This window comes from Gorilla gorilla, chromosome 14, assembly GCF_029281585.2.
Source record: "Gorilla gorilla gorilla isolate KB3781 chromosome 14, NHGRI_mGorGor1-v2.1_pri, whole genome shotgun sequence".
In the NCBI taxonomy this organism is placed as follows: Eukaryota; Metazoa; Chordata; class Mammalia; order Primates; family Hominidae; genus Gorilla; species Gorilla gorilla.
In genome coordinates this window covers 64,541,226-64,563,317 of record NC_073238.2, presented here as the reverse complement: position 1 = coordinate 64,563,317, position 22,092 = coordinate 64,541,226, and the positions used below count along the sequence as shown (strand labels likewise).

General features: G+C 35.8%; 2 non-coding genes across 2 annotated transcripts; both read left to right on the top strand.

Moving 5' to 3' along the window:
• Positions 1 to 15,662: 15,662 nt before the first annotated feature.
• MIR15A (microRNA mir-15a) lies at positions 15,663 to 15,745 on the top strand. The gene has a single exon (NR_106265.1). It is a non-coding gene; the product is annotated as a microRNA mir-15a (primary transcript).
• Positions 15,746 to 15,802: 57 nt separating this feature from the next.
• Positions 15,803 to 15,891, top strand: MIR16 (microRNA mir-16). Its single transcript, NR_106266.1, has one exon. It is a non-coding gene; the product is annotated as a microRNA mir-16 (primary transcript).
• The last annotated feature ends 6,201 nt before the right edge of the window (positions 15,892 to 22,092 follow it).

The window sequence follows — 22,092 nt, the reverse complement described above, 5'->3', positions numbered from 1 at the left end:
ATATATTTACATATATAGATATATTTTAGATATCTAGATAGATAGATAGATAGATAGATAGATAGATAGATAGATAGATGTATTTTCTTTTTTTTTTGAGATGGAGTTTCGCTCTTGTTGCCCAGGCTAGAGTGCAATGGCATGATCTCGGCCCACCATAACCTCCACCTCCCAAGTTCAAGTGATTCTCCTGCCTCAGCCTCCTGAGTAGCTGGGGTTACAGGCATGCACCACCACGCCTGGCTAATTTTGTTTTTTTTTTTTTGTTTTTGTGTAGACAGGGCTAATTTTGTTTTTTGTTTTTTGTTTTTGTGTAGACAGGGTTTCTCTGTGTTGGTCAGGCTGGTCTCGAACTCCCGACCTCAGGTGATCTGCCCGCCTCAGCCTCCCAAAGTGCTGGGATTACAGGCGTGAGCCACCTTGCCTTGCCTAAGATGGGATTTTTTTTAAAGCTGTTCATTTGTGGAATGTGGATGTTCTAGAAGTTGTAGAACAGCGATGTTCATGTATACAATGCTGTCAAACAATGGCAGTTTGGGGTTCATTTTTACAAATTAAATATAGAGATGGAGTATTTTTCAAGTTTATTTTTCAATTTAGAGATCTTAAACTTTCGCTGCTTAACAAAAAATTCAGAAATAATTATATGTCTTTATTTCTTTTTCTGTTTTGAATTATCTTTATTTTTCACATTGCATTTTCTAATACAGACACTTAAATCATATATTTCTGTTTGTAAATGTAAACATATGTTTACCTGCAAATGTAAATACATGTTGACATCTGTTATGTAAATTTAAATATATATTTGATGCTTAAAAAAATCTCAAAACATTGTCAGCAGTTAAGAATATTACACATCTCTTTTTAATAATCTACAACAATAAAAATCTTAAAACATTGACTTTATAAATAGGGAAAGAAAAGATGAAGCAGAAAATTCACCAGTGCTGTCAATGTTAGTTCCATAAACAAAAATGATAGAGATAAATTGCTTCCTAATTCCAAAGACTTATTAAATTTGGCTGCTATCAAGAGCAAGGCTAGTAAAAAGAAATAACAAAAACTATTTCTCACATATGACTAGTTATCAATATAAGTTTTTAGAAGTATTATCAGGTTAGCAATAAAAGCAATGGCATGTAAGCATATCAGCCTAGAAAATATTGTCAATTGTAAATTATAAATAGTACAAATGTAGGACTGACTGAAAATACTGCAAAAAAAACACAATGTTTTAATCAGTGGAGCAGTAAGTAATCGATATATGGCAAATGATATAAAATCTGTTGTGCTTTCAATAAAACCATAATGATGTAATTATATTATGCACTAGACATAGCCAAAGTTTCTCTTATTTTTAATTATCGTGATAGAAATTTACTCTTGTGTAAATTGCTGTATACCTGTGTCACTGATGAGGAAATTCTAATTATCTTGAATAGTTTTAAAAATGGGAATGTTTCTGGGAGAAAGGACTTTCCCAAAAGAGAAAAAATAAATTGCTCTTTTGGCAGTTGGATTAGTGGTGAAGAGTGTTATAACCCAAAAAATTCATAAAGGTACCAGCTATTGTCAGCATTTGGTAGTAAAGAGAATGTCTTATAAACCTATTGATATGATGAAGTGCCATTAATTTAGTGAATATATAAAATCTAGGCTCTTGTGTATTCTATAATTTATGAATATAGAGAAAGTTCACAATATGCTGCAGCTGTTTTTCATTGTTCAAATAATTGCTATTTTTGAGAATTAGACATTTAATAAAAATGCCAGGTGTTCCTTGTCCTCATTCTTCCATATTTGTCTTATATATGTTTAGCAAAATAATTGAGTTAAATATGAGCTTTTATGCTTAAGCAATGGCTGTGTTTTCGCTCTTAATAAAATTGCACCATAAAATTTGATTTTTAGTGCCAAAATTATAAAAAGGGGTTGGGCTTGTTTCCTCAACCTGAACAACTTCCTACCTTCAAGATGGATGATTCAAAGAGGAATAATAGGGAATTTCTTAGTGTGAAGTTACTTGGTTGTTTTCTTAGGAAAACAAAAGGTAAAATTTAACAGCATGGGGCCTGATTTAAATAGAAAATAAATGTACAGATATAATCAACTCTGCTGTCATGGGGATTTCAAGTTATAAATGCAATAAGTAACATCCCCTGACTTATTCTATGTACTTTTGCCCTAATCTACTACCTATTAGTCTGAAACTTGAGTTTTTAAATTTAATCTCTATGTAAAAGAGGAATAAATTGAATGCATAATTAAAATATATGTTGTCAATTATCACACCTTTTTGCCTAGACTATAAGCTTCATTTTTCCTGTTATATCCACTAAATTAATTTATGCTTGTTTTTCCATTAAAACAAGTTACTTTGGCTGGGTGCAGTGACTCATGCCTGTAATCCCAGCACTTTGGGAGGCTGAGGTGGGCAGATAATGAGGTCAGGAGTTCGAGACCAGCCTGTCCAACATGGTGAAACCCTGTCTCTACTAAAAATACAAAAATTAGCCGGGCATGGTGGCCGGCACCTGTAGTCCCAGCTGCTTGGGAGGCTGAGGCAGGAGAATTGCTTGAAACCAGAAGGCAGAGGTTGCTGTGAACCGAGATCGCGTCACTGCACTCCCGCCTGGGCGAAAGAGTGAAACTCTGTCTCATAAAGAAAGAAATAAATAAATAAATAAATAAATAAATAACAAAAATTAGCCAGGCATGGTGGCGTGCACCTGTAATCCCAGCTACTCAGGAGGCTGAGGCAGGAGAATTGCTTAAACCTGGAAGGCAGAGGTTGCAGTGAGCTGAGATTGCACCATTGCACTCCAGCCTGGGTGACAGAGCAAGACTCCATCTCAAAAAGAAAATAAAAAGAAAAAAACAAGTTACTTTAAAATGTCTTATAAAATCTCAGTTTCTTATAGTAAAACTATTTGTAGCTAATGAAAATGAAGTTTTGATACATTTAACAGTATTACCACTAAGAATGCCATCCTTTCAAGTACTCTACCACTGGTCAAATTTCAGAACCTCAGTTTAAAATGTTTGGGGGGGCCAGATACGGTGGCTCATGCCTGTAATCCCAGCACTTTGGGAGGCTGAGGCAGGTGGATTACTTGAGGTCAGGAGTTCAAGACCAGCCTGGCCAACATGGTGAAACCCAGTCTCTACTAAAAATACAGAAATTAGCCAGTCATGGAGGCACGTGCCTGTAATCCCAGCTACTTGGGAGGCTGAGGTGAGAGAATAGCTTGAACCCGGGAGGTGGAGGCTGCAGTGAGCCGAGATCCCACCACTGCACTCCAGCCTGGGCAACAGCACGAGACTCCATCTCAAAAAAAATAAATAAAATGTTTAGGGGAACAATATCTGAATTAAAATTCAGAACACCTCAGTTTTAAATTATTACTTTTAGTTTTTATATCCTTAGTTCAGCTGTTTGTTTCTTTATGCCTCTAGTATTTGGTGCCCTGTAGTCGGAACTTAAAACTGGCAATCTGTCCTCCAAATCCTTAACAAGACAAAATAAGTAAAGTAAACTAAATTTTTCTAAGTCAATTTTATTTTAAATTGAACTTTATTAATTTTATTTTGACCCTAGAATATTAGAATTAGAATCATAGTAAACAAATGTTTTCCTTTACGTTATAAATTACACTTATGTTAATTAACATAAAATAAGTTTCTCATTAGAGGGCAGGTTTCAACTTAGTACAGTAAGTCCTCACTTAAAGTAATGAATAGATTCTTGGAAACTGCAGCTTTAAGCTAAATGACATAGAATAAAACCAGTTTCACCATAGGCTAATTGATATAAACAAGAGTTAAGTTCCTATAGCCTATTTCTGGTCACAAAGAACATCACCTTCTAAATAAAGATCCAACACATTTCTGGTATTAAACATTGTGAAATAAATGTGAGTTATACATACATTTAAGAAAGTTTAATAGAAACAAGATCATCATTTACCCAATTTTTGATGAGTTAGCGATGATGGTCATAGTGGTGGTGAGTTAAAATAAGGAATAAATGTTTGTAAAGCAGAAATTGTAAGGAGCACCTTCTACCACCATGTTGTTCAAAAACAAGCAATAACAAATATGGCATGCTTGCTGAGCACTTTCATACTACATCATTTGTTGTTGTGCATTTGTATGATGATTGTATATTTGACAAGTTTTTATTTTGCAATAATTTACATTCATTCATTTTCCAACTCACTTACTCCACTTTGGGGTTGCAGGTGGCTGGAGCCTATCCTAGAAGCTCAGGATGCAAGGTGGGAACCAACCCTGGATAGGATGCCATTCTATCACAGGGTGTCCTCCTACCCCAACACTCAGCCATACTGAGACAATTTAGATGTGCCAACTAACATAACATGCACATCTTTGGGATGTGGGAGAAAACCCATGCAGACATGGGGAGAACGTGGAAACTCCACACACTGTGGCCCCAGACAGAAATGTCTATATTTTCCCTCTTCAGTGTTAAAAATGAAACAATGTTGAATGAAACATCATTTGAAGATCTGTTTATAACTTTGTTCTCTGGCCCTAGATCTACTGTCTAAAAATTGTTTTTATGTCTTTTCTCTAAGCTGTACATTCTCAGGTCCTTCCACTTGTTGCCATAGCATTAATTTCTAGACCATATTTTTTCTAGACCATATTAATTTCTAGACCAATATTTTCTGGATATCCTACTTTGGATCTGTTACATTTTGTTAGTATTTCTTTTTAAATAATTGTATTTAGAATTAATTGCAATATACTTAATGTAGTATAGGTACAAAACACTGCATCTATGAATAAAGTTCTATAGTGCAGTCTGATTGCACTAGCTTTTTTTTTCATCAATACTATCGGGTCATGTTGAGCTGCAGTTCACTGAAACTTAAGTGTGTTAGAATTTCAAATCCTGTAAATTTAGATTCAGTAGGCATTTATTGAACACCTGTTCACTACTAGATGTGCTTGTATAAATTTCTGCTGTTTATTTTACTGATAGTAAGTTTAAAATGTAGAAATTGACCAGTAGATTTATTGTACTGAGGATGATTCTATAGTTTAGGAGACATGACTAGAATTTCAATGAGAACAGATTGTAATGACAGAAATAAATTAAAAAAAAGAATTTCTAAATGATTTTGTTAAATGCAGTAACAACTTTATGTAAACTACAGATGAACTGATAATAGAGCACATGTAAGAAAATGTCTAAAAAAATGTTATTGGAAATAAAATTAGAGCTGTAAATCATTAACAAGGAAAAACCAGTAACATATACAATTTATTTTTTCCATATTTCTTAAAATATATTAAATTCTAACATAGAAAACCAACTTAAGAGATTTGAAAATTCCCATTTACTCAGATTTATTATATTCAAGTTGAATTATTAAGCAAGACATTTAATTTACTTATTTTGTCTCACCTTTCAATATAACTACTTTTTTTTGTTGGAAGATTATAAGAATGGAGAGTTCTGGTATATCAAAGGCCCACAGCCCAGAATATAAACCACCAGACTTGGAACTATGGTTGTTGTGTAAAGGATAAGGACTGAATGATTCTGTCTTCGGAATATTTTTGTATTTTTTTTTTAGGAACTCTTTTCTTTGGCTCTACATCTAGCCATTAGGGCTCTTTCTGTATCTGGTTAGGCAAAGTGGCTTTTCTTTCAGCCAGCAAACGTAAAAGCAGAGATTTAAGGGATGGAGTCACGATGATATTTCCAGTGGACTAAGATAAAGGATTGAAGAAATGGCATGGTCTATACTAGTAAAGATTTCCTCAACAGCTAGTCCATTTTGAATGGAGAGATAAGTATGGAATAGGGAACCAGTTATCTGCCCAACACAGTACCTAATAATGAGAATAATTTTCTATATTCAAAAGTTCTTAGTGGTTGTTAATGTCTTAAAAGAGACCATTTAACTGGAATGGAAGTGTTTTCTTTGGAGAAAAGCAGGAAACATTGAATAGATCTTAATTATACAGACCTTGATACTTAGGCAGAAAGTAGAGATTCTACTTAGAAAACTAGAAATTACTTTTTTTTTTTTTTTTTTTTTTTGAAACAAGGTTTTGCTCTGTCACCTGGACTGGAGTGGAGTGCAGTGCAGTGGCATGATTATGGCTCAGTGCTGCATCAAACTCCTGGGCTCAAGTGATTCCTCCCACTTCAGCTCCTGAGTAGCTGGTATTACAGATGCCCAGCTGATTTTTAAATTTTTTGTGTGGGGGTGGCTAAATGATGAGAGCACATGGACACATAGAGGGGAACAACACACACTGTGGTCTTTTGGAGGATAGAGGGTGGGAGGATGGAGAGGATCAAGAAAAATAACTAATGGGTACTAGGCTTAATACCTGGGTAATGAAATAATCTGTGCAACAAACTCCCATGACAGGCCTGGCATGGTGGCTCATGCCTGTAGTCCCAGCACTTTGGGAGGCTGAGGTGGGTGTATCACTTGAGGTCAGGAGTTTAAGACCAGCCTGGCCAACATGGCAAAACCCCATCTCTACTAAAAATACAAAAAAGTTAGCCCGACTTGGTGGCGCTGGCCTGTAATCCCAGCTACTCGGGAGGCTAAGGCAGGAGAATCACTTGAACCTGGGAGGTGGAGGTCACAGAGAGCCGAGATTGAGCCACAGCACCCCAGCCTGGGCAACAGAGTGCAACTCTGTCTCAAAAAAAAAAAGCAAAAAAAAACCTCCCATGATAAAAGTTTACCTACGTAACCTGCAGTTGTACCACTGAACTTAAAATAAAAGTTAAAAAATAATAATAATAATTTTTTTTGTAGAGATGGAGTGTTGCTATGTTGCCCAGGCTGGTCTCTCAAATTCCTGGGCTCAAGCAATCCTCTGACCTCAGCCTCCAAAAGTGCTGGGATTACAGGCATGAGCCACCTCGTCCAGTCTAGATACATTCTTGAATATGTAACTTTGGGAAGATTTATTAATTGATTAAGGACTAGGAGGTCCAGCTAAAATGCAATTGGATTTATAAGGTACTTAAATCTAGATTTAAGGTATGAAATCAAGAATGGCAAAGAAATCAATGAACTGAGGTCTTAAAGAATCAATTCATTTTATTGACTAGCTGAATACGAGGGATGATTGACACAAGATGAAAATTGAGTGTTAAGAAAGAATAACAATGGGCAAGTATGAATGATTAGGACATAAAAGGGAGCAAAAGAAGAATGTAAGAAAAAAATGTAAATAGCATATTTATCAAACCTTTTATATTGCATTTCTTGACTAACATATTTGTAATTTAGTCATACTTAGTATTTAGGAAGTAAAGTCATCAAATAAAATATGAATGTTTGATTTCTAAGAAGTTTAACTTTTTGTATAAGGAAATGATTATAAAAGAATCTAATATTAAAATAACATTTGGGGGGCTTATATATATAGTCTGACTTTCTGGAATAAATTTTCCAGATTGAAATCTACTTCATACACAGTTTTTAAGCAATCTTTCAGTCATTTTTTCATCAGAAGAAATCAAGGCAGTTTAGAAACAGTAAAACTTTATATTTGCCTAAACTCAACAACTAGGTTTTTTATATTATAAAACAGTCATGTTGGGTTAAATCTGATTATTATTTTATTGAATGCGTATTCCTAACACTGAATTTTAAAGGTATCTTCTCTAGTTAATAGAGCCTTTTTGCTTTTAAGTATTTATATTCCAGAAACAAGAATCAAGCAAAAGCACATTTTAATCTTTCCTGTAAATGTTATATATTTGGACACTTTGTAAGACTTCATAGTAGGGTAATAAAAAAAATTACCATGTTTCGCCAGGCATGGTGGCTCATACCTGTAATCCCAGCACTTTGCAACACCGAGGCGGGAGGATCATTTGAGGCCAGGAGTTTGAGACCAACCTGGCCAACATGATGAAACCACGTCTGTAAAAAAAAAAAATACAAACCTTAGCTGGGCGTGGTGGCACAGGCCTGTAGTCCCAGCTACTTGGGAGGCTGAGGTGGAAGGATAGCTTGAGCCTGGGAGAAGGAGGTTGCAGTGAGCTGAGATCACGCTACTGTACTCCAGCCTAGGTGACAAAAGAAGACTCTGTCTTAAAAAAAAAAAAAAAAAATACCATGTTTAGTGAAATTGTCATGCATTTATTTTAGACCCCATAACTCAGGCCTTTACATAAAGGTATTAAAGAATAGCTATTTATAAATTTTCCGTCTGGTATAATACTGACATACTGTGTATTATTCCACTGTCATTGAGCAAGGATAGTCATTCTGTGGCCGAGGCACTGTATATACACAGTTCCTTAGAGCTTCAAGTGCAGAATAGAAGTAAGGCATATTTGGAGGAAGTAATTACCATTACAGATTGTGTTGATGCTGGATTGAAAGTAAAATTAAATGTTCAGAAAACCTAAAGTAACATACAAGGACATGTCTAAACAACAAACTAGCAAAACCATATTGATGGCATGTATTAGTATCTGAATATCCCTATCATGTGAGTAGAAATAGTCTAAACTTATAGACTCAAGGAAATTTTAAATTTAAAATTGTCCCTTTTTGAAGGCATAGTATAAAACCTACTTTGGCAGCCCCTAAGGCGAAGATAAGTGGAAAGGAAAAATCAAACCATACCACACTGGGAGGAGATTATTATTATCGAACACAAGAAAAGAAAGAGATATATCCTCTCTATGTGCCTGGAATTGTTCCACTGAATCTTTCAATTTGTTAATACATTTAAATCAAGAATTTTCATATTTTTTTCTGGAGAATTATAATAAATATTTTAATAGTTCAAATGTTTCAGGCTTTCAAATATAAATCAGATAGTTAGAAATAAAAGGAAAATAGACAAGGAAAAAGTCTTCCTCCATGGTGGTTTACTAAAACATCAGTGATAAAATTGCAAAGTTATTACAGATAGTAACAGTCTTTAAGAGATAAAATTATGCTGAGATAAATTGTAGCACGTTTGCTGATAAGAATCATGCAACAGAGAGGAAGATTAAAGATGCAGGAGAATATCTAAAGGAATATCCTTAAGTAAGTAAGTGAGGATCAAAGAGAAGGAATTTGTCTTATGAACAGTGAGGGTTCATTGATACTAGAAAGAAGTAAGAGTTGTATGCACACAGATACATGTTAGATTTGGTGGGAACTGAGGAAATTTCTGATAGTTTCTGTTTTCTCAGTGAAAGTAAAAATGAAAGGGAAAGTGTTGGGAGTTTGAAAGAAGAGAGGGGACACAGCTGTCTGATGTGTTTCTAGGAGAATTAGAGAATGAATGGACCGAGATTGCCAGAAAGCCCTTAAACCAATTTTAGTTATAAAAGATAATAGTAAAGAAAAATTATCTCTTCACAGATGACACAATCATGTATCTAGAAAACCCTTAAGATTCCACCAAAAACGGTTAGAACTAATGAATTTAACAAAGTTGTATGATACAAAATCACACAAAAATCAATTGTGTGTCTGTTCACTAACAATGTACAATTCAAAAAGGAAATTAAAACAATTCCATTTATAAAACATCAAAAAGAATAAAATATTTGGGGATAAACATAACCAAGGAGGTAAAAGACTTGTGTACAGCAACTACAAAAAAAAATTGCTGAAAGAAATTAAAGACAATAAATAAATGGAAAGGCATCCCACATTTATGGATTGGAAGACTTAATATTGTTAAAATGACAGTACTACCCAAAATGATCTACAGGGTGAATGCAATTCCTATCAAAATCCTAAATTTCGTTTAATAGAAATGGGAAAAATGTATTCTCACATTCATATGGAATCTCAAAGGACATGAAATAACCAAAACAAATTTTAAAAAGAAAGTCGGAGGTCTCACTACCTGATTTCAAAACCTCCTACAAAGCATAAAGCTAGACATAGAGATTCATGAAAATAGACCCGAGGGCCCACAAATAAACCCTTGCATACATTTTCAAGTGATTTTCACCAAAGGTGCCAAGAAGTACCAAAGATCCTCATTCAGTAAAGAAAGGACTCTTCAAAAAACGGTATTGGGAAAATTGGATATCCACACCAGAAAAGAACAAAGTTGGACCCTTACCATACACCATATACAAAAAGTAACTAAAAATTAATTTCTAAATCAAAGACCTAAGCATAAGAGTTGAAAAATACAAAACTCTTAGAAGAAAACAAAGGGCAAAAGCTTCAAGACATTGGATTTGGCAGTGATTTCTCAGATATGACACCAAAAGCACAGACAAAACAAGTAGATCAATTGGACTTCATCAAAATTTAAAACTTCTGGCCAGGCGCTGTGGCTCACACCTGTAATCCCAGCACTTTGGGAGGCCGAGGCATGTGAATCACCAAGTTAGGAGTTTGAGACCAGCCTGGCCAACGTGGTGAAACAAAAAAATTGGCCGGGCGTGGTGGCGGGGACCTGTAGTCCCAGCTACTCGGGAGGCTGAGGCAGGAGAATTGCTTGAACCTGGGAGGCGGAGATTGCAGTGAGCCGAGACTGTGCCACTGCACTCCACCCCGGGCAACAGAATGGGACTCCATCTCAAAAAAAATAAAAATAAAAAATAAACTGTGCATCAAAGGACACTATTACTGTGAAAAGTCAGTCCACAGAATCAGAGAAAATATTTGCAAATCATGTATCTAATAAGAGATTAATATCCAGAATGTATAAACTCAATAAAAAGTAAACAATCCAGTCAAAAAATGGGCAAAGGACTTAAATAGACATTTCTCCAAAGAAGATATACAATTGGCCAGCAAACGCAAGATGCTCAACATCGCTATTCATTAGGGAAATGGAAGTGAAAACCACAATGAGATACCACTTCATTTTCATTAGAATGGCTATTATCAAAAACAGAAAATAACATGTTGGCAGCGATGGGAGAAGTTGTAAATTGCTGGTGAGAATGTAAAATGGTGTAGCCACTGTAGAACACAGTATGGCAGTTTCTCAAAAAAATTAAAAATAGAATTACTGTAAGATCCAGCAATTCCACTTGGACATATACCCAAAATAATTGAAAGAAGGATTTCAAAGATATTTATACACCATGTTCATGGCAGCATTATTCATAATAGCCCAAAGACAGAAACAACCTAAATGCCCATCATCACATGAATGGACAAACAAAATGTATACACACACAATGGAAAACTATTCAACTGTAAAGAGGAAAATTTTGTTGCATGCTACAACATGGATGAATCTTGAAAAAGTTATGCTAAGTGAAGTAAGCCAGACACAAAAGGACAAATACTGTATGATTCCACTTACATGAGATAACTAGAATAGGCAAATTCATAGAGACAGAAAGTAGAATGGTGATTTCCTGAGGCTGAGGGGCAGAGGAGATGGGCAGTTAGTGTTTAAGCAGTATCACTTGGGGAAGATGAAAAAGTTCTGGAGATGGAGGGTTGCACAACAGGGCAAACATATTTATACCACAGAAGCATGCACTTAAGACTGGTTAAAATGGTGACTTTTATGTATATTGAACCACAATTTTAAAAATACAATTGACCCTTGAACAATGTGAGGATTAGAGGCGCTAATCCCCATGCAGTTGAAAATCTATGTATAACTTTTGGCTTCCCTAAAACTCAACTACAGATAGCCTACTGTTGACCAGAAGCCTTACCAATAACATAAAGTCAATAACATATTCTATATGTTATGCATATCATATACCATATTAAAGTAGGCTAAAGAAAATATATTTACTGTTGATTAAATGGAAGTGGATCATCATACAGGCCTTCATCTTCACTGTTTTCACATTGAGCAGGCTGAGGAAGAAAAGGGGTTGGTTTTGCTGTCTCTGGAGTGGAAGAGGTGGAGGAGGTGGGAGAGGAGGCAGGAAAGGCCAGGCACACTTGGTGTAACTTTACAGAAATAATCGTAATTTCTGCCTGAGTTTTTTGCTTTTTTTATTTTTCTAAAAAGTGTTTTTATATATTACCAATCGTCTGTCCACCTTTTGCTTTAGTTTCAGTGCCCATATTATAGAAGAGTCCATGTCATAAAAGAAATCAAAAGTAGTCTTGAATAATTGCAACCCTTCTGCCAGACTCTCTAATGTCAGTGCCAGCAGTATATGTCTGGCACTGCTTCTATGTTGTCTTCCTCATCATCTGGCACTAGTGCAGAACCAATCATCTCGATCAAGTTGTCTGTTAATTTCTATGGTGTGGTGTCTGTTAGCTGTTGAATTTCTCAAAGATCCATATCTTGAAACCCTTCGGCCTTCCCCAACCATACCTTTTTTTGTCATATCCGCAGTCTCTTTCATGATTTCCTCGATTGTCTCTGTCATAAATCCTGTGAAGTCATACACATCATCTGGACACAGTTTTCCCCAGGAATGTGTTTAAGACTTGATGGCATTCACAGCTTTTTCTGTAACAACAGTGGCATAATCAGCGGTATAATTCTTCCAGACTTTCATGTTCTTCTATCAGGGTTCTCTTCCACAGCGTTGATAGTCATTTCCACAGAGTAAAATGTATAATGAGCTGTAAAGGTCCTTATGACCCTAATACAGAGGATGAAATAAAGACATTGTGTCGGGGCACGTAGACCACCTCAGTGCTTTTGGTGTTGAACTTGTGGTTCTGGGTGGCCGGGAGTATTGTCCAATATCAAAAGAACTTTAAAAGGCAGTCCCTTATTGGCAAGGTACTTCCTGACTTTGGGAACCAAAGCATTGATGGAACCAGTCCAGAAAAAGCATTTTCGTCCATACCTTCTTGTTGTACAACCAAAAGACTGGCTGCTGGTGTTTTTTCCCTTTGAGGCTCAGGGATTAGCAGCTTTATGGCTGAGGGCAGCAAACCGACTGCATTTGCACAGAACAGTAGAGTTTGCCTATCTCTTCCTGCCTTAAATCCTGGTGCTTGCTTTTCTTCCTTACTAATAAATGTCCTTTGTGGAATTTTCTTCCAGAATAGGGCATATTTATCAGCATTAAAAACCCATCCTGGGCTGGGCATGGTGGCTCACACCTGTAATCCCAGCACTTTGGGAGGCCGAGGCAGGCGGATCACGAGATCAGGAGATCGAGACCATCCTGGCTAACATGGTGAAACCCCGTCTCTACTAAAAATACAAAAAATTTGCCAGGCGTGGTGGCAGGCGCCTGTAGTCTCAGCTGCTCGGGAGGCTAAGACAGGAGAATGGCATGAACCGAGGAGGCAGAGCTTGCAGTGAGCCTAGATGGCACCACTGCACTCCAGCCTGGGCGACAGAGCAAGACTCCGTCTCAAAAAAAAAAAAAAAAAACAAAAAAACCTGTCCTTTCTCCCCAGCGATTTTCTTAATGGTGTCTGGGAACTCATCTGCTGCCTCAAAGCTGCTTCTCCTGTTATCTTGACATTTTTAAAACCAAACGTCTTTCTGAAACTCAAACCATCCTTTGCTGGCACTAAATTCTTCAGCTTAAGATCCTTCACTTTACTTTAAGTTGTCTTAAAATGACTTTACTCTTTCTGAAAAGAGACTGTCTATCTGGTATACTACCAACTAGTGTAATAACTGGGACAGTGCCTGGCACATAGTAAATAATTTACAGGCACCTTTTATATTTGAAAAAAATTATGTTTAAGTTTTTATCTGGAAAATGTATGTGATGAGGGGGACCCTGAAGGACAATTCCTTAATATAATTGATAAATACAAATATATGTTATATATTTCTCAAGTGAATGCAAACGGATTTATCTTGGTTACACGTTAAAAATTGTGCAGGTCAGGATGGGCGCAGTGGCTCACCCCTGTAATCTCAGTACTTTGGGAGGCCAAGGCAGGTGGATCACCTGAGGTCAGGAGTTCAAGACCAGCCTGACTAACATGGTGAAACCCTGTCCGTCTCAAAAAAAAAAAAAAAGAAGTGCAAGCCAGGCATGGTGGCTCTTGCCTGTAATTTTAGGACTTTGGGAGGCCAAGGCAGGAGGATTGCTTGAGGCCAGGAGTTCAAGACCATCCTAGGCAACATAGCAAGACCCTGTCTCTACAATAAAATAAAAATGTAAAGAGCTGTGCGTGGTGGTGTGCACTTGTAGTCCCAGCTACTTGGGAGGCTGAGGTGGACGGATCACTTAAGCCCAGGAGGTCAAGGCTGCAGTGAGCTACGATCATGGCACTGTACCCCATCCTGGGCAACAGAGTACCCTGAGATGAGAAATAAAACAAATCCTGTAGCTCTTGATCTTCCTATTCCCTACCTATTTCTGGTCCATTTACCAGGTAAGGAAGTATACTCCTAAAGTTTCCACTTACTCAGATGTAGAAATGAATTTCTTTTTCTCTAAAAGATACGGAAACTACTCTCTTAAAAAATAAAATAAAATAAAAAACAATTTAAAAAACGTTGTGCAGAAACTTGAGACAATAAGGAGCAGAGTTATATGTGAAATCCAGGTTGCTTAGATAGGAGATTAGCTACATACATTTTTTATTAATGGGAAAAATACTCAGAAAAATTTCATATGGAATGTGACCCTGTGCTTTGTATAAGTAATTAGATATTAGAATGGAAGAGCAAATTTTAGTGCTTTGGTTGTGTACATCACCTTACTATTCTGTAATAGATGTAACTTTAGCATAGTCATTTTAATGATGAGAACATGGGGCAAAAAAGATTGTCCAGGCTTGAATGGTGGCACCACTAGAGTGGTGGCAATTTTCTGATATCTTTTAGAGAAAAGGAATTTCATTTCTACATCTGAGAAAGTGGAAACTAGGAGTTTCTTCCTTACCTGGTAAATGGGCCAGAAACAGGGAATAGGAAGATCAAGAGCTACGGGATTTGTTTTATTTCTCATCTCAGAGTACCAAATTAACTCATCATCCCAAGGATTCATATTTTAGAATTACTTAAGGATTCATATTTTAGAATTACTGTATCAAATGATATCCAACTCTAAGAGAACTTCCAGTATGAAGATCAATGTTGAAAGTAAAATATTTAGATTATTAATAACAAATTATTTAAGGGAGAATTAGTTTGTTTAGAGCTTTTTTTTCTTAACTATATTTGGAATTAAAATGTCTTAATTAGATATTTAATAAAATTAACATTTAGAATTAAAGTATTTTTCTTTAAAAGTATATTTGCATTTTGCTAGCTTAAGTTTATTGAACTGAGCTCTTGTATGTCATTTCATGTTTTTCCCTTGATGTGAAGTCTTACCTATTTGATGAAGATGTCTTTTGAAAGGTGTACTGCAAGGAACAAAATGTTTGTAAATTCTGCTTTTACCAAGGTAAAGATCAAATTTTATAAATTTACTTGTTTGTTTATACAAGGAAAAATAACTTCATATATTGAATATATTCAAAAGTTCAAGCATTTAGTTGTATTGCCCTGTTAAGTTGGCATAGCAAATAAATGCTTTTCTTTTCCTCATTTTATTCTTTGTGTTTCCTAACCTATAGCACTGTGCTGGGCACAGAATGGACTTCAGTTAAGTTTTTGATGTAGAAATGTTTTATTATTCTACTTAAAATCTCCTTAAAAATAATTATGCATACTACATCAATGTTATAATGTTTAAACATAGATTTTTTTACATGAGTTCTTTTTTTCCTGAAAGAAAATATTTTTTATATTCTTTAGGCGCGAATGTGTGTTTAAAAAAAATAAAACCTTGGAGTAAAGTAGCAGCACATAATGGTTTGTGGATTTTGAAAAGGTGCAGGCCATATTGTGCTGCCTCAAAAATACAAGGATCTGATCTTCTGAAGAAAATATATTTCTTTTTATTCATAGCTCTTATGATAGCAATGTCAGCAGTGCCTTAGCAGCACGTAAATATTGGCGTTAAGATTCTAAAATTATCTCCAGTATTAACTGTGCTGCTGAAGTAAGGTTGACCATACTCTACAGTTGTGTTTTAATGTATATTAATGTTACTAATGTGTTTTCAGTTTTATTGATAGTCTTTTCAGTATTATTGATAATCTTGTTATTTTTAGTATGATTCTGTAAAAATGAATTAATACTAATTTTTCAGATGTAACATCTCTTAAAATAGTGTAATTGCAATTTAATAATTGTATTGAATGCCATCAAGTTTTTTTAAAAAGCTTATGCAGCATTAGAGGAATTTATTTTAATGCACGTTTATATTCAACATAGACATTAATTCAGATTTTTACTTGGGATAAAACAAATTCTAGTTTTCCCTTTGTTTTGAAATTACGTTTAAAATATGTCTTTATAGATAAATATAAAATACATTAAGCATTTTGAACAGAGCTTAGAAGACAATATTTAGTACTGTTTCTGAATATTTCTTTATATCTGAAGGGGAAAAGCCATCAAAATATGTAAATTAAATACCTAAAATTCTGGTTGTCAAAATGTCACACTTAACCATAACTTTAAAGGTAGAAAAACCCTTACAAGTGACCAACCCACTCATTGGATAGCTAAGGAAACACAAAACTCAAATAATTTGCCACACAAGACAGGGGTCTTAGTCTTAAGTCTTCTAACTTTATAACGGTATACTATTTTTTTCATGTTTTTATTAAAATGTTTTCTTAAATCCTTAGCCAAAGATTTTTGTTTGATAAGTCAAAAATAAGGTCTTGTTTACTTTGTTTACTTTTTTGTATTCAAGATTTAACTCAGAGTAAGACCAAATTATGATTGTAGTTAATTTTATTGATATAAATATGTCAACATAATTTAATTTTTTTTAACTTTTTTGTATTTTTAAAAATTTTTATTAAAAATAAAAGTAGACAGCCAGGTGCAGTGGCTCACGCCTGTAATCCCAGCACTTTGGGAAGCCGAGGCAGGCGGATCACTAGGTCAGGAGATCAAGACCATCCTGGCTAACACGGTGAAACCCCATCTCTATTAAAAATACAAAAAAATTAGCCGGGCGTGGTGGCGGGCGCCTGTAGTCCGAGCTACTCGGGAAGCTGAGGCAGGAGAATGGCAAGAACCTGGGAGGCGGAGCTCGCAGTGAGCTAAGATCGCACCACTGCACTCCAGCCTGGGTAACAGAGGGAGACTCTGTCTCAACAAAAAAAAAAAAAAGTAGAGCTGGGCACAGTGGCTCAAGCCTGTAATCCCAGCACTTTGGGAGGCCGAGGAGGGTGGATGACATGAGGTCAGGAGTTCGAGACCAACCTGACCGACATGGTGAAACCCCATCTCTACTAAAAATACAAAAAATTAGCCGGGCGTGGTGGCACATGCCTGTAGTCCCAGCTACTCGGGAGACTAAAGCAGGAGAATTGCTTGAACCGGGGAGGCGGAGGTTGTAATGAGCCCAGATCGCGCCATTGCAATCCAGCCTGGACAACAAGAGTGAAACTCCATCTCAAAAAAATAAATAAAAATTTAAAAATTAAAACTAACTAAATAAATAAAAATAGAGACAGGGTCTCACTATTGCTGCCCAGGCTGGTTTCAAACTCCTGGGCTCAAGCAGTCTTGCCTTAGCCTTCCACTGTGCTGGGATTATAGGCATGAGCCACCACCCCTGGCCTAATTTAGTTAAAATCTGAACAAAAGGCCGGGCACGGTGGTGGCTTATGCCTGTAATCTCAGGCCAAGGCAGGTGGATCACGTGAGGTCAGGAGTTCGAGACCAGCCTGGGCAATGTGGTGAAACCCTGTCTCTACTAAAAATAAAAAATGAGCCAGGTGTGGTGGCGGGCATCTGTAATCCCAGCTACTTGGGAGGCTGAGGCAGGAGAATCACTTGAACCCGGGAGAATCACTTGAATTCCAGCCCTGGGCAACAGAGCGAGACTCCATCTTAACAGCAACAACAACAAAAATCTGAACAGAAATGCTCTATTTACGTTCTTTTCCTTATCTGTAGTGTTTTAAAGTCATTAAACTTAAAAATGATGTTCAGGAGAAGATGAGTGTATTTGCATAGTCTATCATAACTCTGGTATTATTTTGTACAAGGAGTGTGTTAGAATTTTCAGTTGTAACCATGCAGAAAATCTACAAAATAAAAGCAGTTGTTAATTAGTCCTTTACAATCAGAATTGTCTATTTTGGTAATTTATGAAGTACTTCAGATGTAATTCAAGAAATTGTATTTGAGCCAAGCGTGGTGGCTCACACCTGTTATCCCAGCACTTTAGGAGCCTGAGGCAGGCGGATCACAAGGTCAAGAGTTCAAGACCAGCCTGACCAACATGGTGAAACCCCATCTCAACTAAAAATAGAAAACTTAGCTGGGCGTGGTGGCGCGCGCCTGTAATCCCAGCTACTCAGGAGGCTGAGTCAGGAGAATTATTTGAATCTAGGAGGTGGAGGTTGCAGTGAGCCAAGATCACGCCACTGCACTCCAGCCTGGAAAGGAGGGGAAAGGGGAAGGGGAAAGGGAAAGGGAAAGGGGATTGTATTCGAGGCTGGGCACGGTGGCTCACGCCTGTAATCCCAGCACTTTGGGAGGCCGAGGCGGGTGGATCCTCTGAGGTCAGGAGTTCGAGACCAGCTTGGCGAACATGGCAAAACCCCGTCTCCACTAAAAATGCAAAACTTAGCCAGGCATGGTGGCGGGGGCCTGTAATCCCAGCTACATGGGAGGCTGAGGCAGCAGAATCACCTTAACCCGGGAGGCAGAGGTTGTAATGAGCCGAGATCATGCCACTGCACTCCAGCCTGGGCGACACAGTGAGACTCTGTCTCAACAACAACAAAAAAGAAATTGTATTCAAAAGCTTAAGGACCCTTTTGTTTAAATTCTAATTTGAAGATAAAATATTGTATTAAAGTTCTCATTTTTTATCCAGCAATATTTTGTTCCCAATATACCGTACATAGTGGATAGAACTAAATGTCAGCGTTTGCATGGAAACACGGTCTTGGTGCTTTTAAAAATCATTTATCAAGCTCTTAACTTGTTTTATTTCCTTTCAACCATTGCATGAAAGACTTCACCAAATATATAATTTTTGATTCCACTAAAAATATTCCAGGACTTAACACAAATGCTTAGAATATTTATTGAATGAATTACAAAGTTTACCCAATACTGTAATATTTTTTAGAACAACCCAGGAGTTAGGTGTTTTTTGTTTCTTTTTCTTTGTATTCCTAAATGTATCTGAAGTCAGGTTTTAGAAAATTATATTCAATCTGTCTTCTAAATGACAAGAAGAAATTTGCATTTTACATTTACCAGATGATTCTTTCTATCTTTAAGTGCTCTTAAGTGTGATGAAGGATCATTTGGAGCTTTTATAGCTAAATGGAAACTTTTCTTGTTTTTAATCCTGACAATGAATTAAAGGAAAATTGAAATATTTGAGAAGTAAGAAAATATAGGAAAAATGTTGCATTAAAACTTATAGTATGTACATTCCAGTCTCTTCTTAGAGAAGAGGAGGTGGCCTGTTGATATCTAATGAAAAATAACATTTAGGAAACTCTCAGCAGTACTGGATGTTTTATTTGTAGAGTTATAATTTTGAAACACATAAGGAGCCAGCAGTAAAATGAAAGTTTATACCTTTCAGTGTTAATCTTATTTTGGCTTTTTGTTTTGCAAAACAAACTACACATAGTTATATAGGGGTATATATTAAGTTTTCATTTTTTCTTGTTTGGAAAAAAATACTAATCTTTTTCATTTAGGTTTCTTTTTTAATTGATGCCAAAGAGTTCCAATATTGAACATCTTAAGTCTGTTACTTGGATTACGGATTGAGTTTGGAGCTTACTCAGAGGACTACAGGAGAGTATCCAGGAGGTAGCAAGAAATGTATTTCAGTCATTCTATTTGCATCTTATATTCAAGTACAAATCTCTCAAGATCACACATTAATATGTGATAGTAGATTTGAAAACTTAGCCTAGCTGTAGACTAAATTCCGTATTTAACATTAAAGATTTTCTTCAGTCAGTTATGTATCTTTTTGGTTAATATAGAGTTATAGGTGTTTTTAAGCCACTAAGTGTCATTACTGTTACATGCATCAGTTAGCCCTACTTGGATTAGCAAGATTATGCTTTCATAAACTATTCTTTCTCTAAATTAATATATTTATATATTTAGAAGTTGACATTCTAAATCAAATTGTGTTTTTTTCCTTTTGCAGGTGGATAATTACTGTACCTTCCTCATGGAAAAAGTTTTATTTAAAGTGTTATTTCTCATTGAATACTATCAAAAAGGAAAAAAAATGACCTAAACTTTTGAGATAGATTTGGCTCTAGTAAGTATTTAGATATATCACTTGCATATCTGGGAGAAGAAATAAGAGACTATCATCAATACATTCCCATCTACTAAAAAATTTTATTTTACACATGTCAAGGGATTACTTATAACTTCCATTTTATTACTAATAGCTTGAACCCTTTTAATGAAGACCTAACTCCTCCACCAGAAATTTAAGTTTATGTTCTTACTTTGTTTACTTATAAAATACATCTCAGGTATTTCAGATGTCTTTTTTTTTCTAAGCCTATATGAAATGAAAAATATATTGGCAAAATAAATGTTTAAACCTTTTACGTTAAAATTACTTTGAAAGATGACAAGTTAGCGCTGTTTTTGTCTACATTATACTGAAATTAAATGTTTATAATTTATATTTTGGGTTTATTTATGTATAAATCATGGAATTTATGCAAAAACATGAGTAGTACAGATTCTCCTCTAATTCTGTAGGACTTTGAATAATGTGATATTTTTCTTATAATTTGACCCTTGTGTTTTGAAGAAATGCCAACTGCTTGAAGAATCTCCTTGTTATTTGTATTATTTGCTATAGGGTTAAGATGTTGAGAAATTCTGCTGACAAAAAATTTTAAGCCAGTTTTACACTAAATGTTCCTCAGTCTGATTAATTTGTTATTGAATGTATTCTGTATCTTTCTTTTGTAATTTGTAACTTTTATCCACTTAGCACGAATGATTCTATTAAAGAAAATCATTAGGAAGTGGTAGAAACTTTAAATCGCCCCAGAGTTTGCCTGTTTCCATATTTTATTATCTTATAATCTTTGGGAGTGCTTACACTTATGGAGCTAACATTTTCAGAGATACAGATTCTCATAGTAACACTAAAACTTTCTTCCTCTTTGGACTGAATACCTATAATTATAACTATGTGGTAGTTTAAGTTTCCTTGTGATTAGTCAAAAATACCATTTTAGTATGAAGCAATGAAGTCTATTATTTGTTGTCCCATAATTGAGAAAGCTTAAATACACCTTTTATTAAGAGTTTGTAAATTCTAGCTTAGTCTACACAGATTTTTATATCAATTTGTTTATATTTTTATTAATGTCGTTTTTGGAAGTGTGAAAATGTTAATGTTCAACAAGCAACATTAAAAATAGATTTGAAACATTTATGTATAGAGAGGTACACATTTATTTACTGTTTAGGTACTGAAGATTATCACTTAATAAAAAATATATATCCCAGCCCCCTTGGAGCTTATTAATCTTGGGGGTAGAGGAGTGAGTGATGGAATGAATGGACAAAAAAACTGGTAGGTACTATATTTGGTATGTCAGAGAGTGACAAGTTCTGTGGAGAAAATAAAGCAGGGAAAGTGAGAATGATGTGATAAAGGTGTTTGTAAGGCAGAAGAGAGATATTTTTAAATAGTATGGTCAGGAAATACCCTACAGAGAGGACATTTGAACAAAGACCTAGAAACAATAAGGGAGCAAACCATGTAGGTACCTGGGAGAAGACCCTTCTGAGCAGATGAAATAGCAAATACAAAGACCCTGAGATGAAGCATTTTTTGTGTGTACATGGAACAGCAAAGAGGCACATGTAGCTGTGATCAAATATAAACAGGAAGAATAGTAGCTAATAGGATCAGAGAGTTGATAGGGGCCATATCTTGTAGCTGTTTAAGCTACAAGATATCTGAGCTACAGATTCAGTTTTTCATACTTTGTTTTGAGTGAGTCTCGCTCTGTTGCCTGTGCTAGAGTGCAATGGCACGATTCTCAGCTCACTGCAACCTCCGCCTCCCAGGTCCAAGCAATTCTCCTGCTTCACCCTCCCGAGTAGCTGGGATTGCAGGCACCCACCACCACGTCCAGCTAATTTTTTTGTATTTTTAGTAGA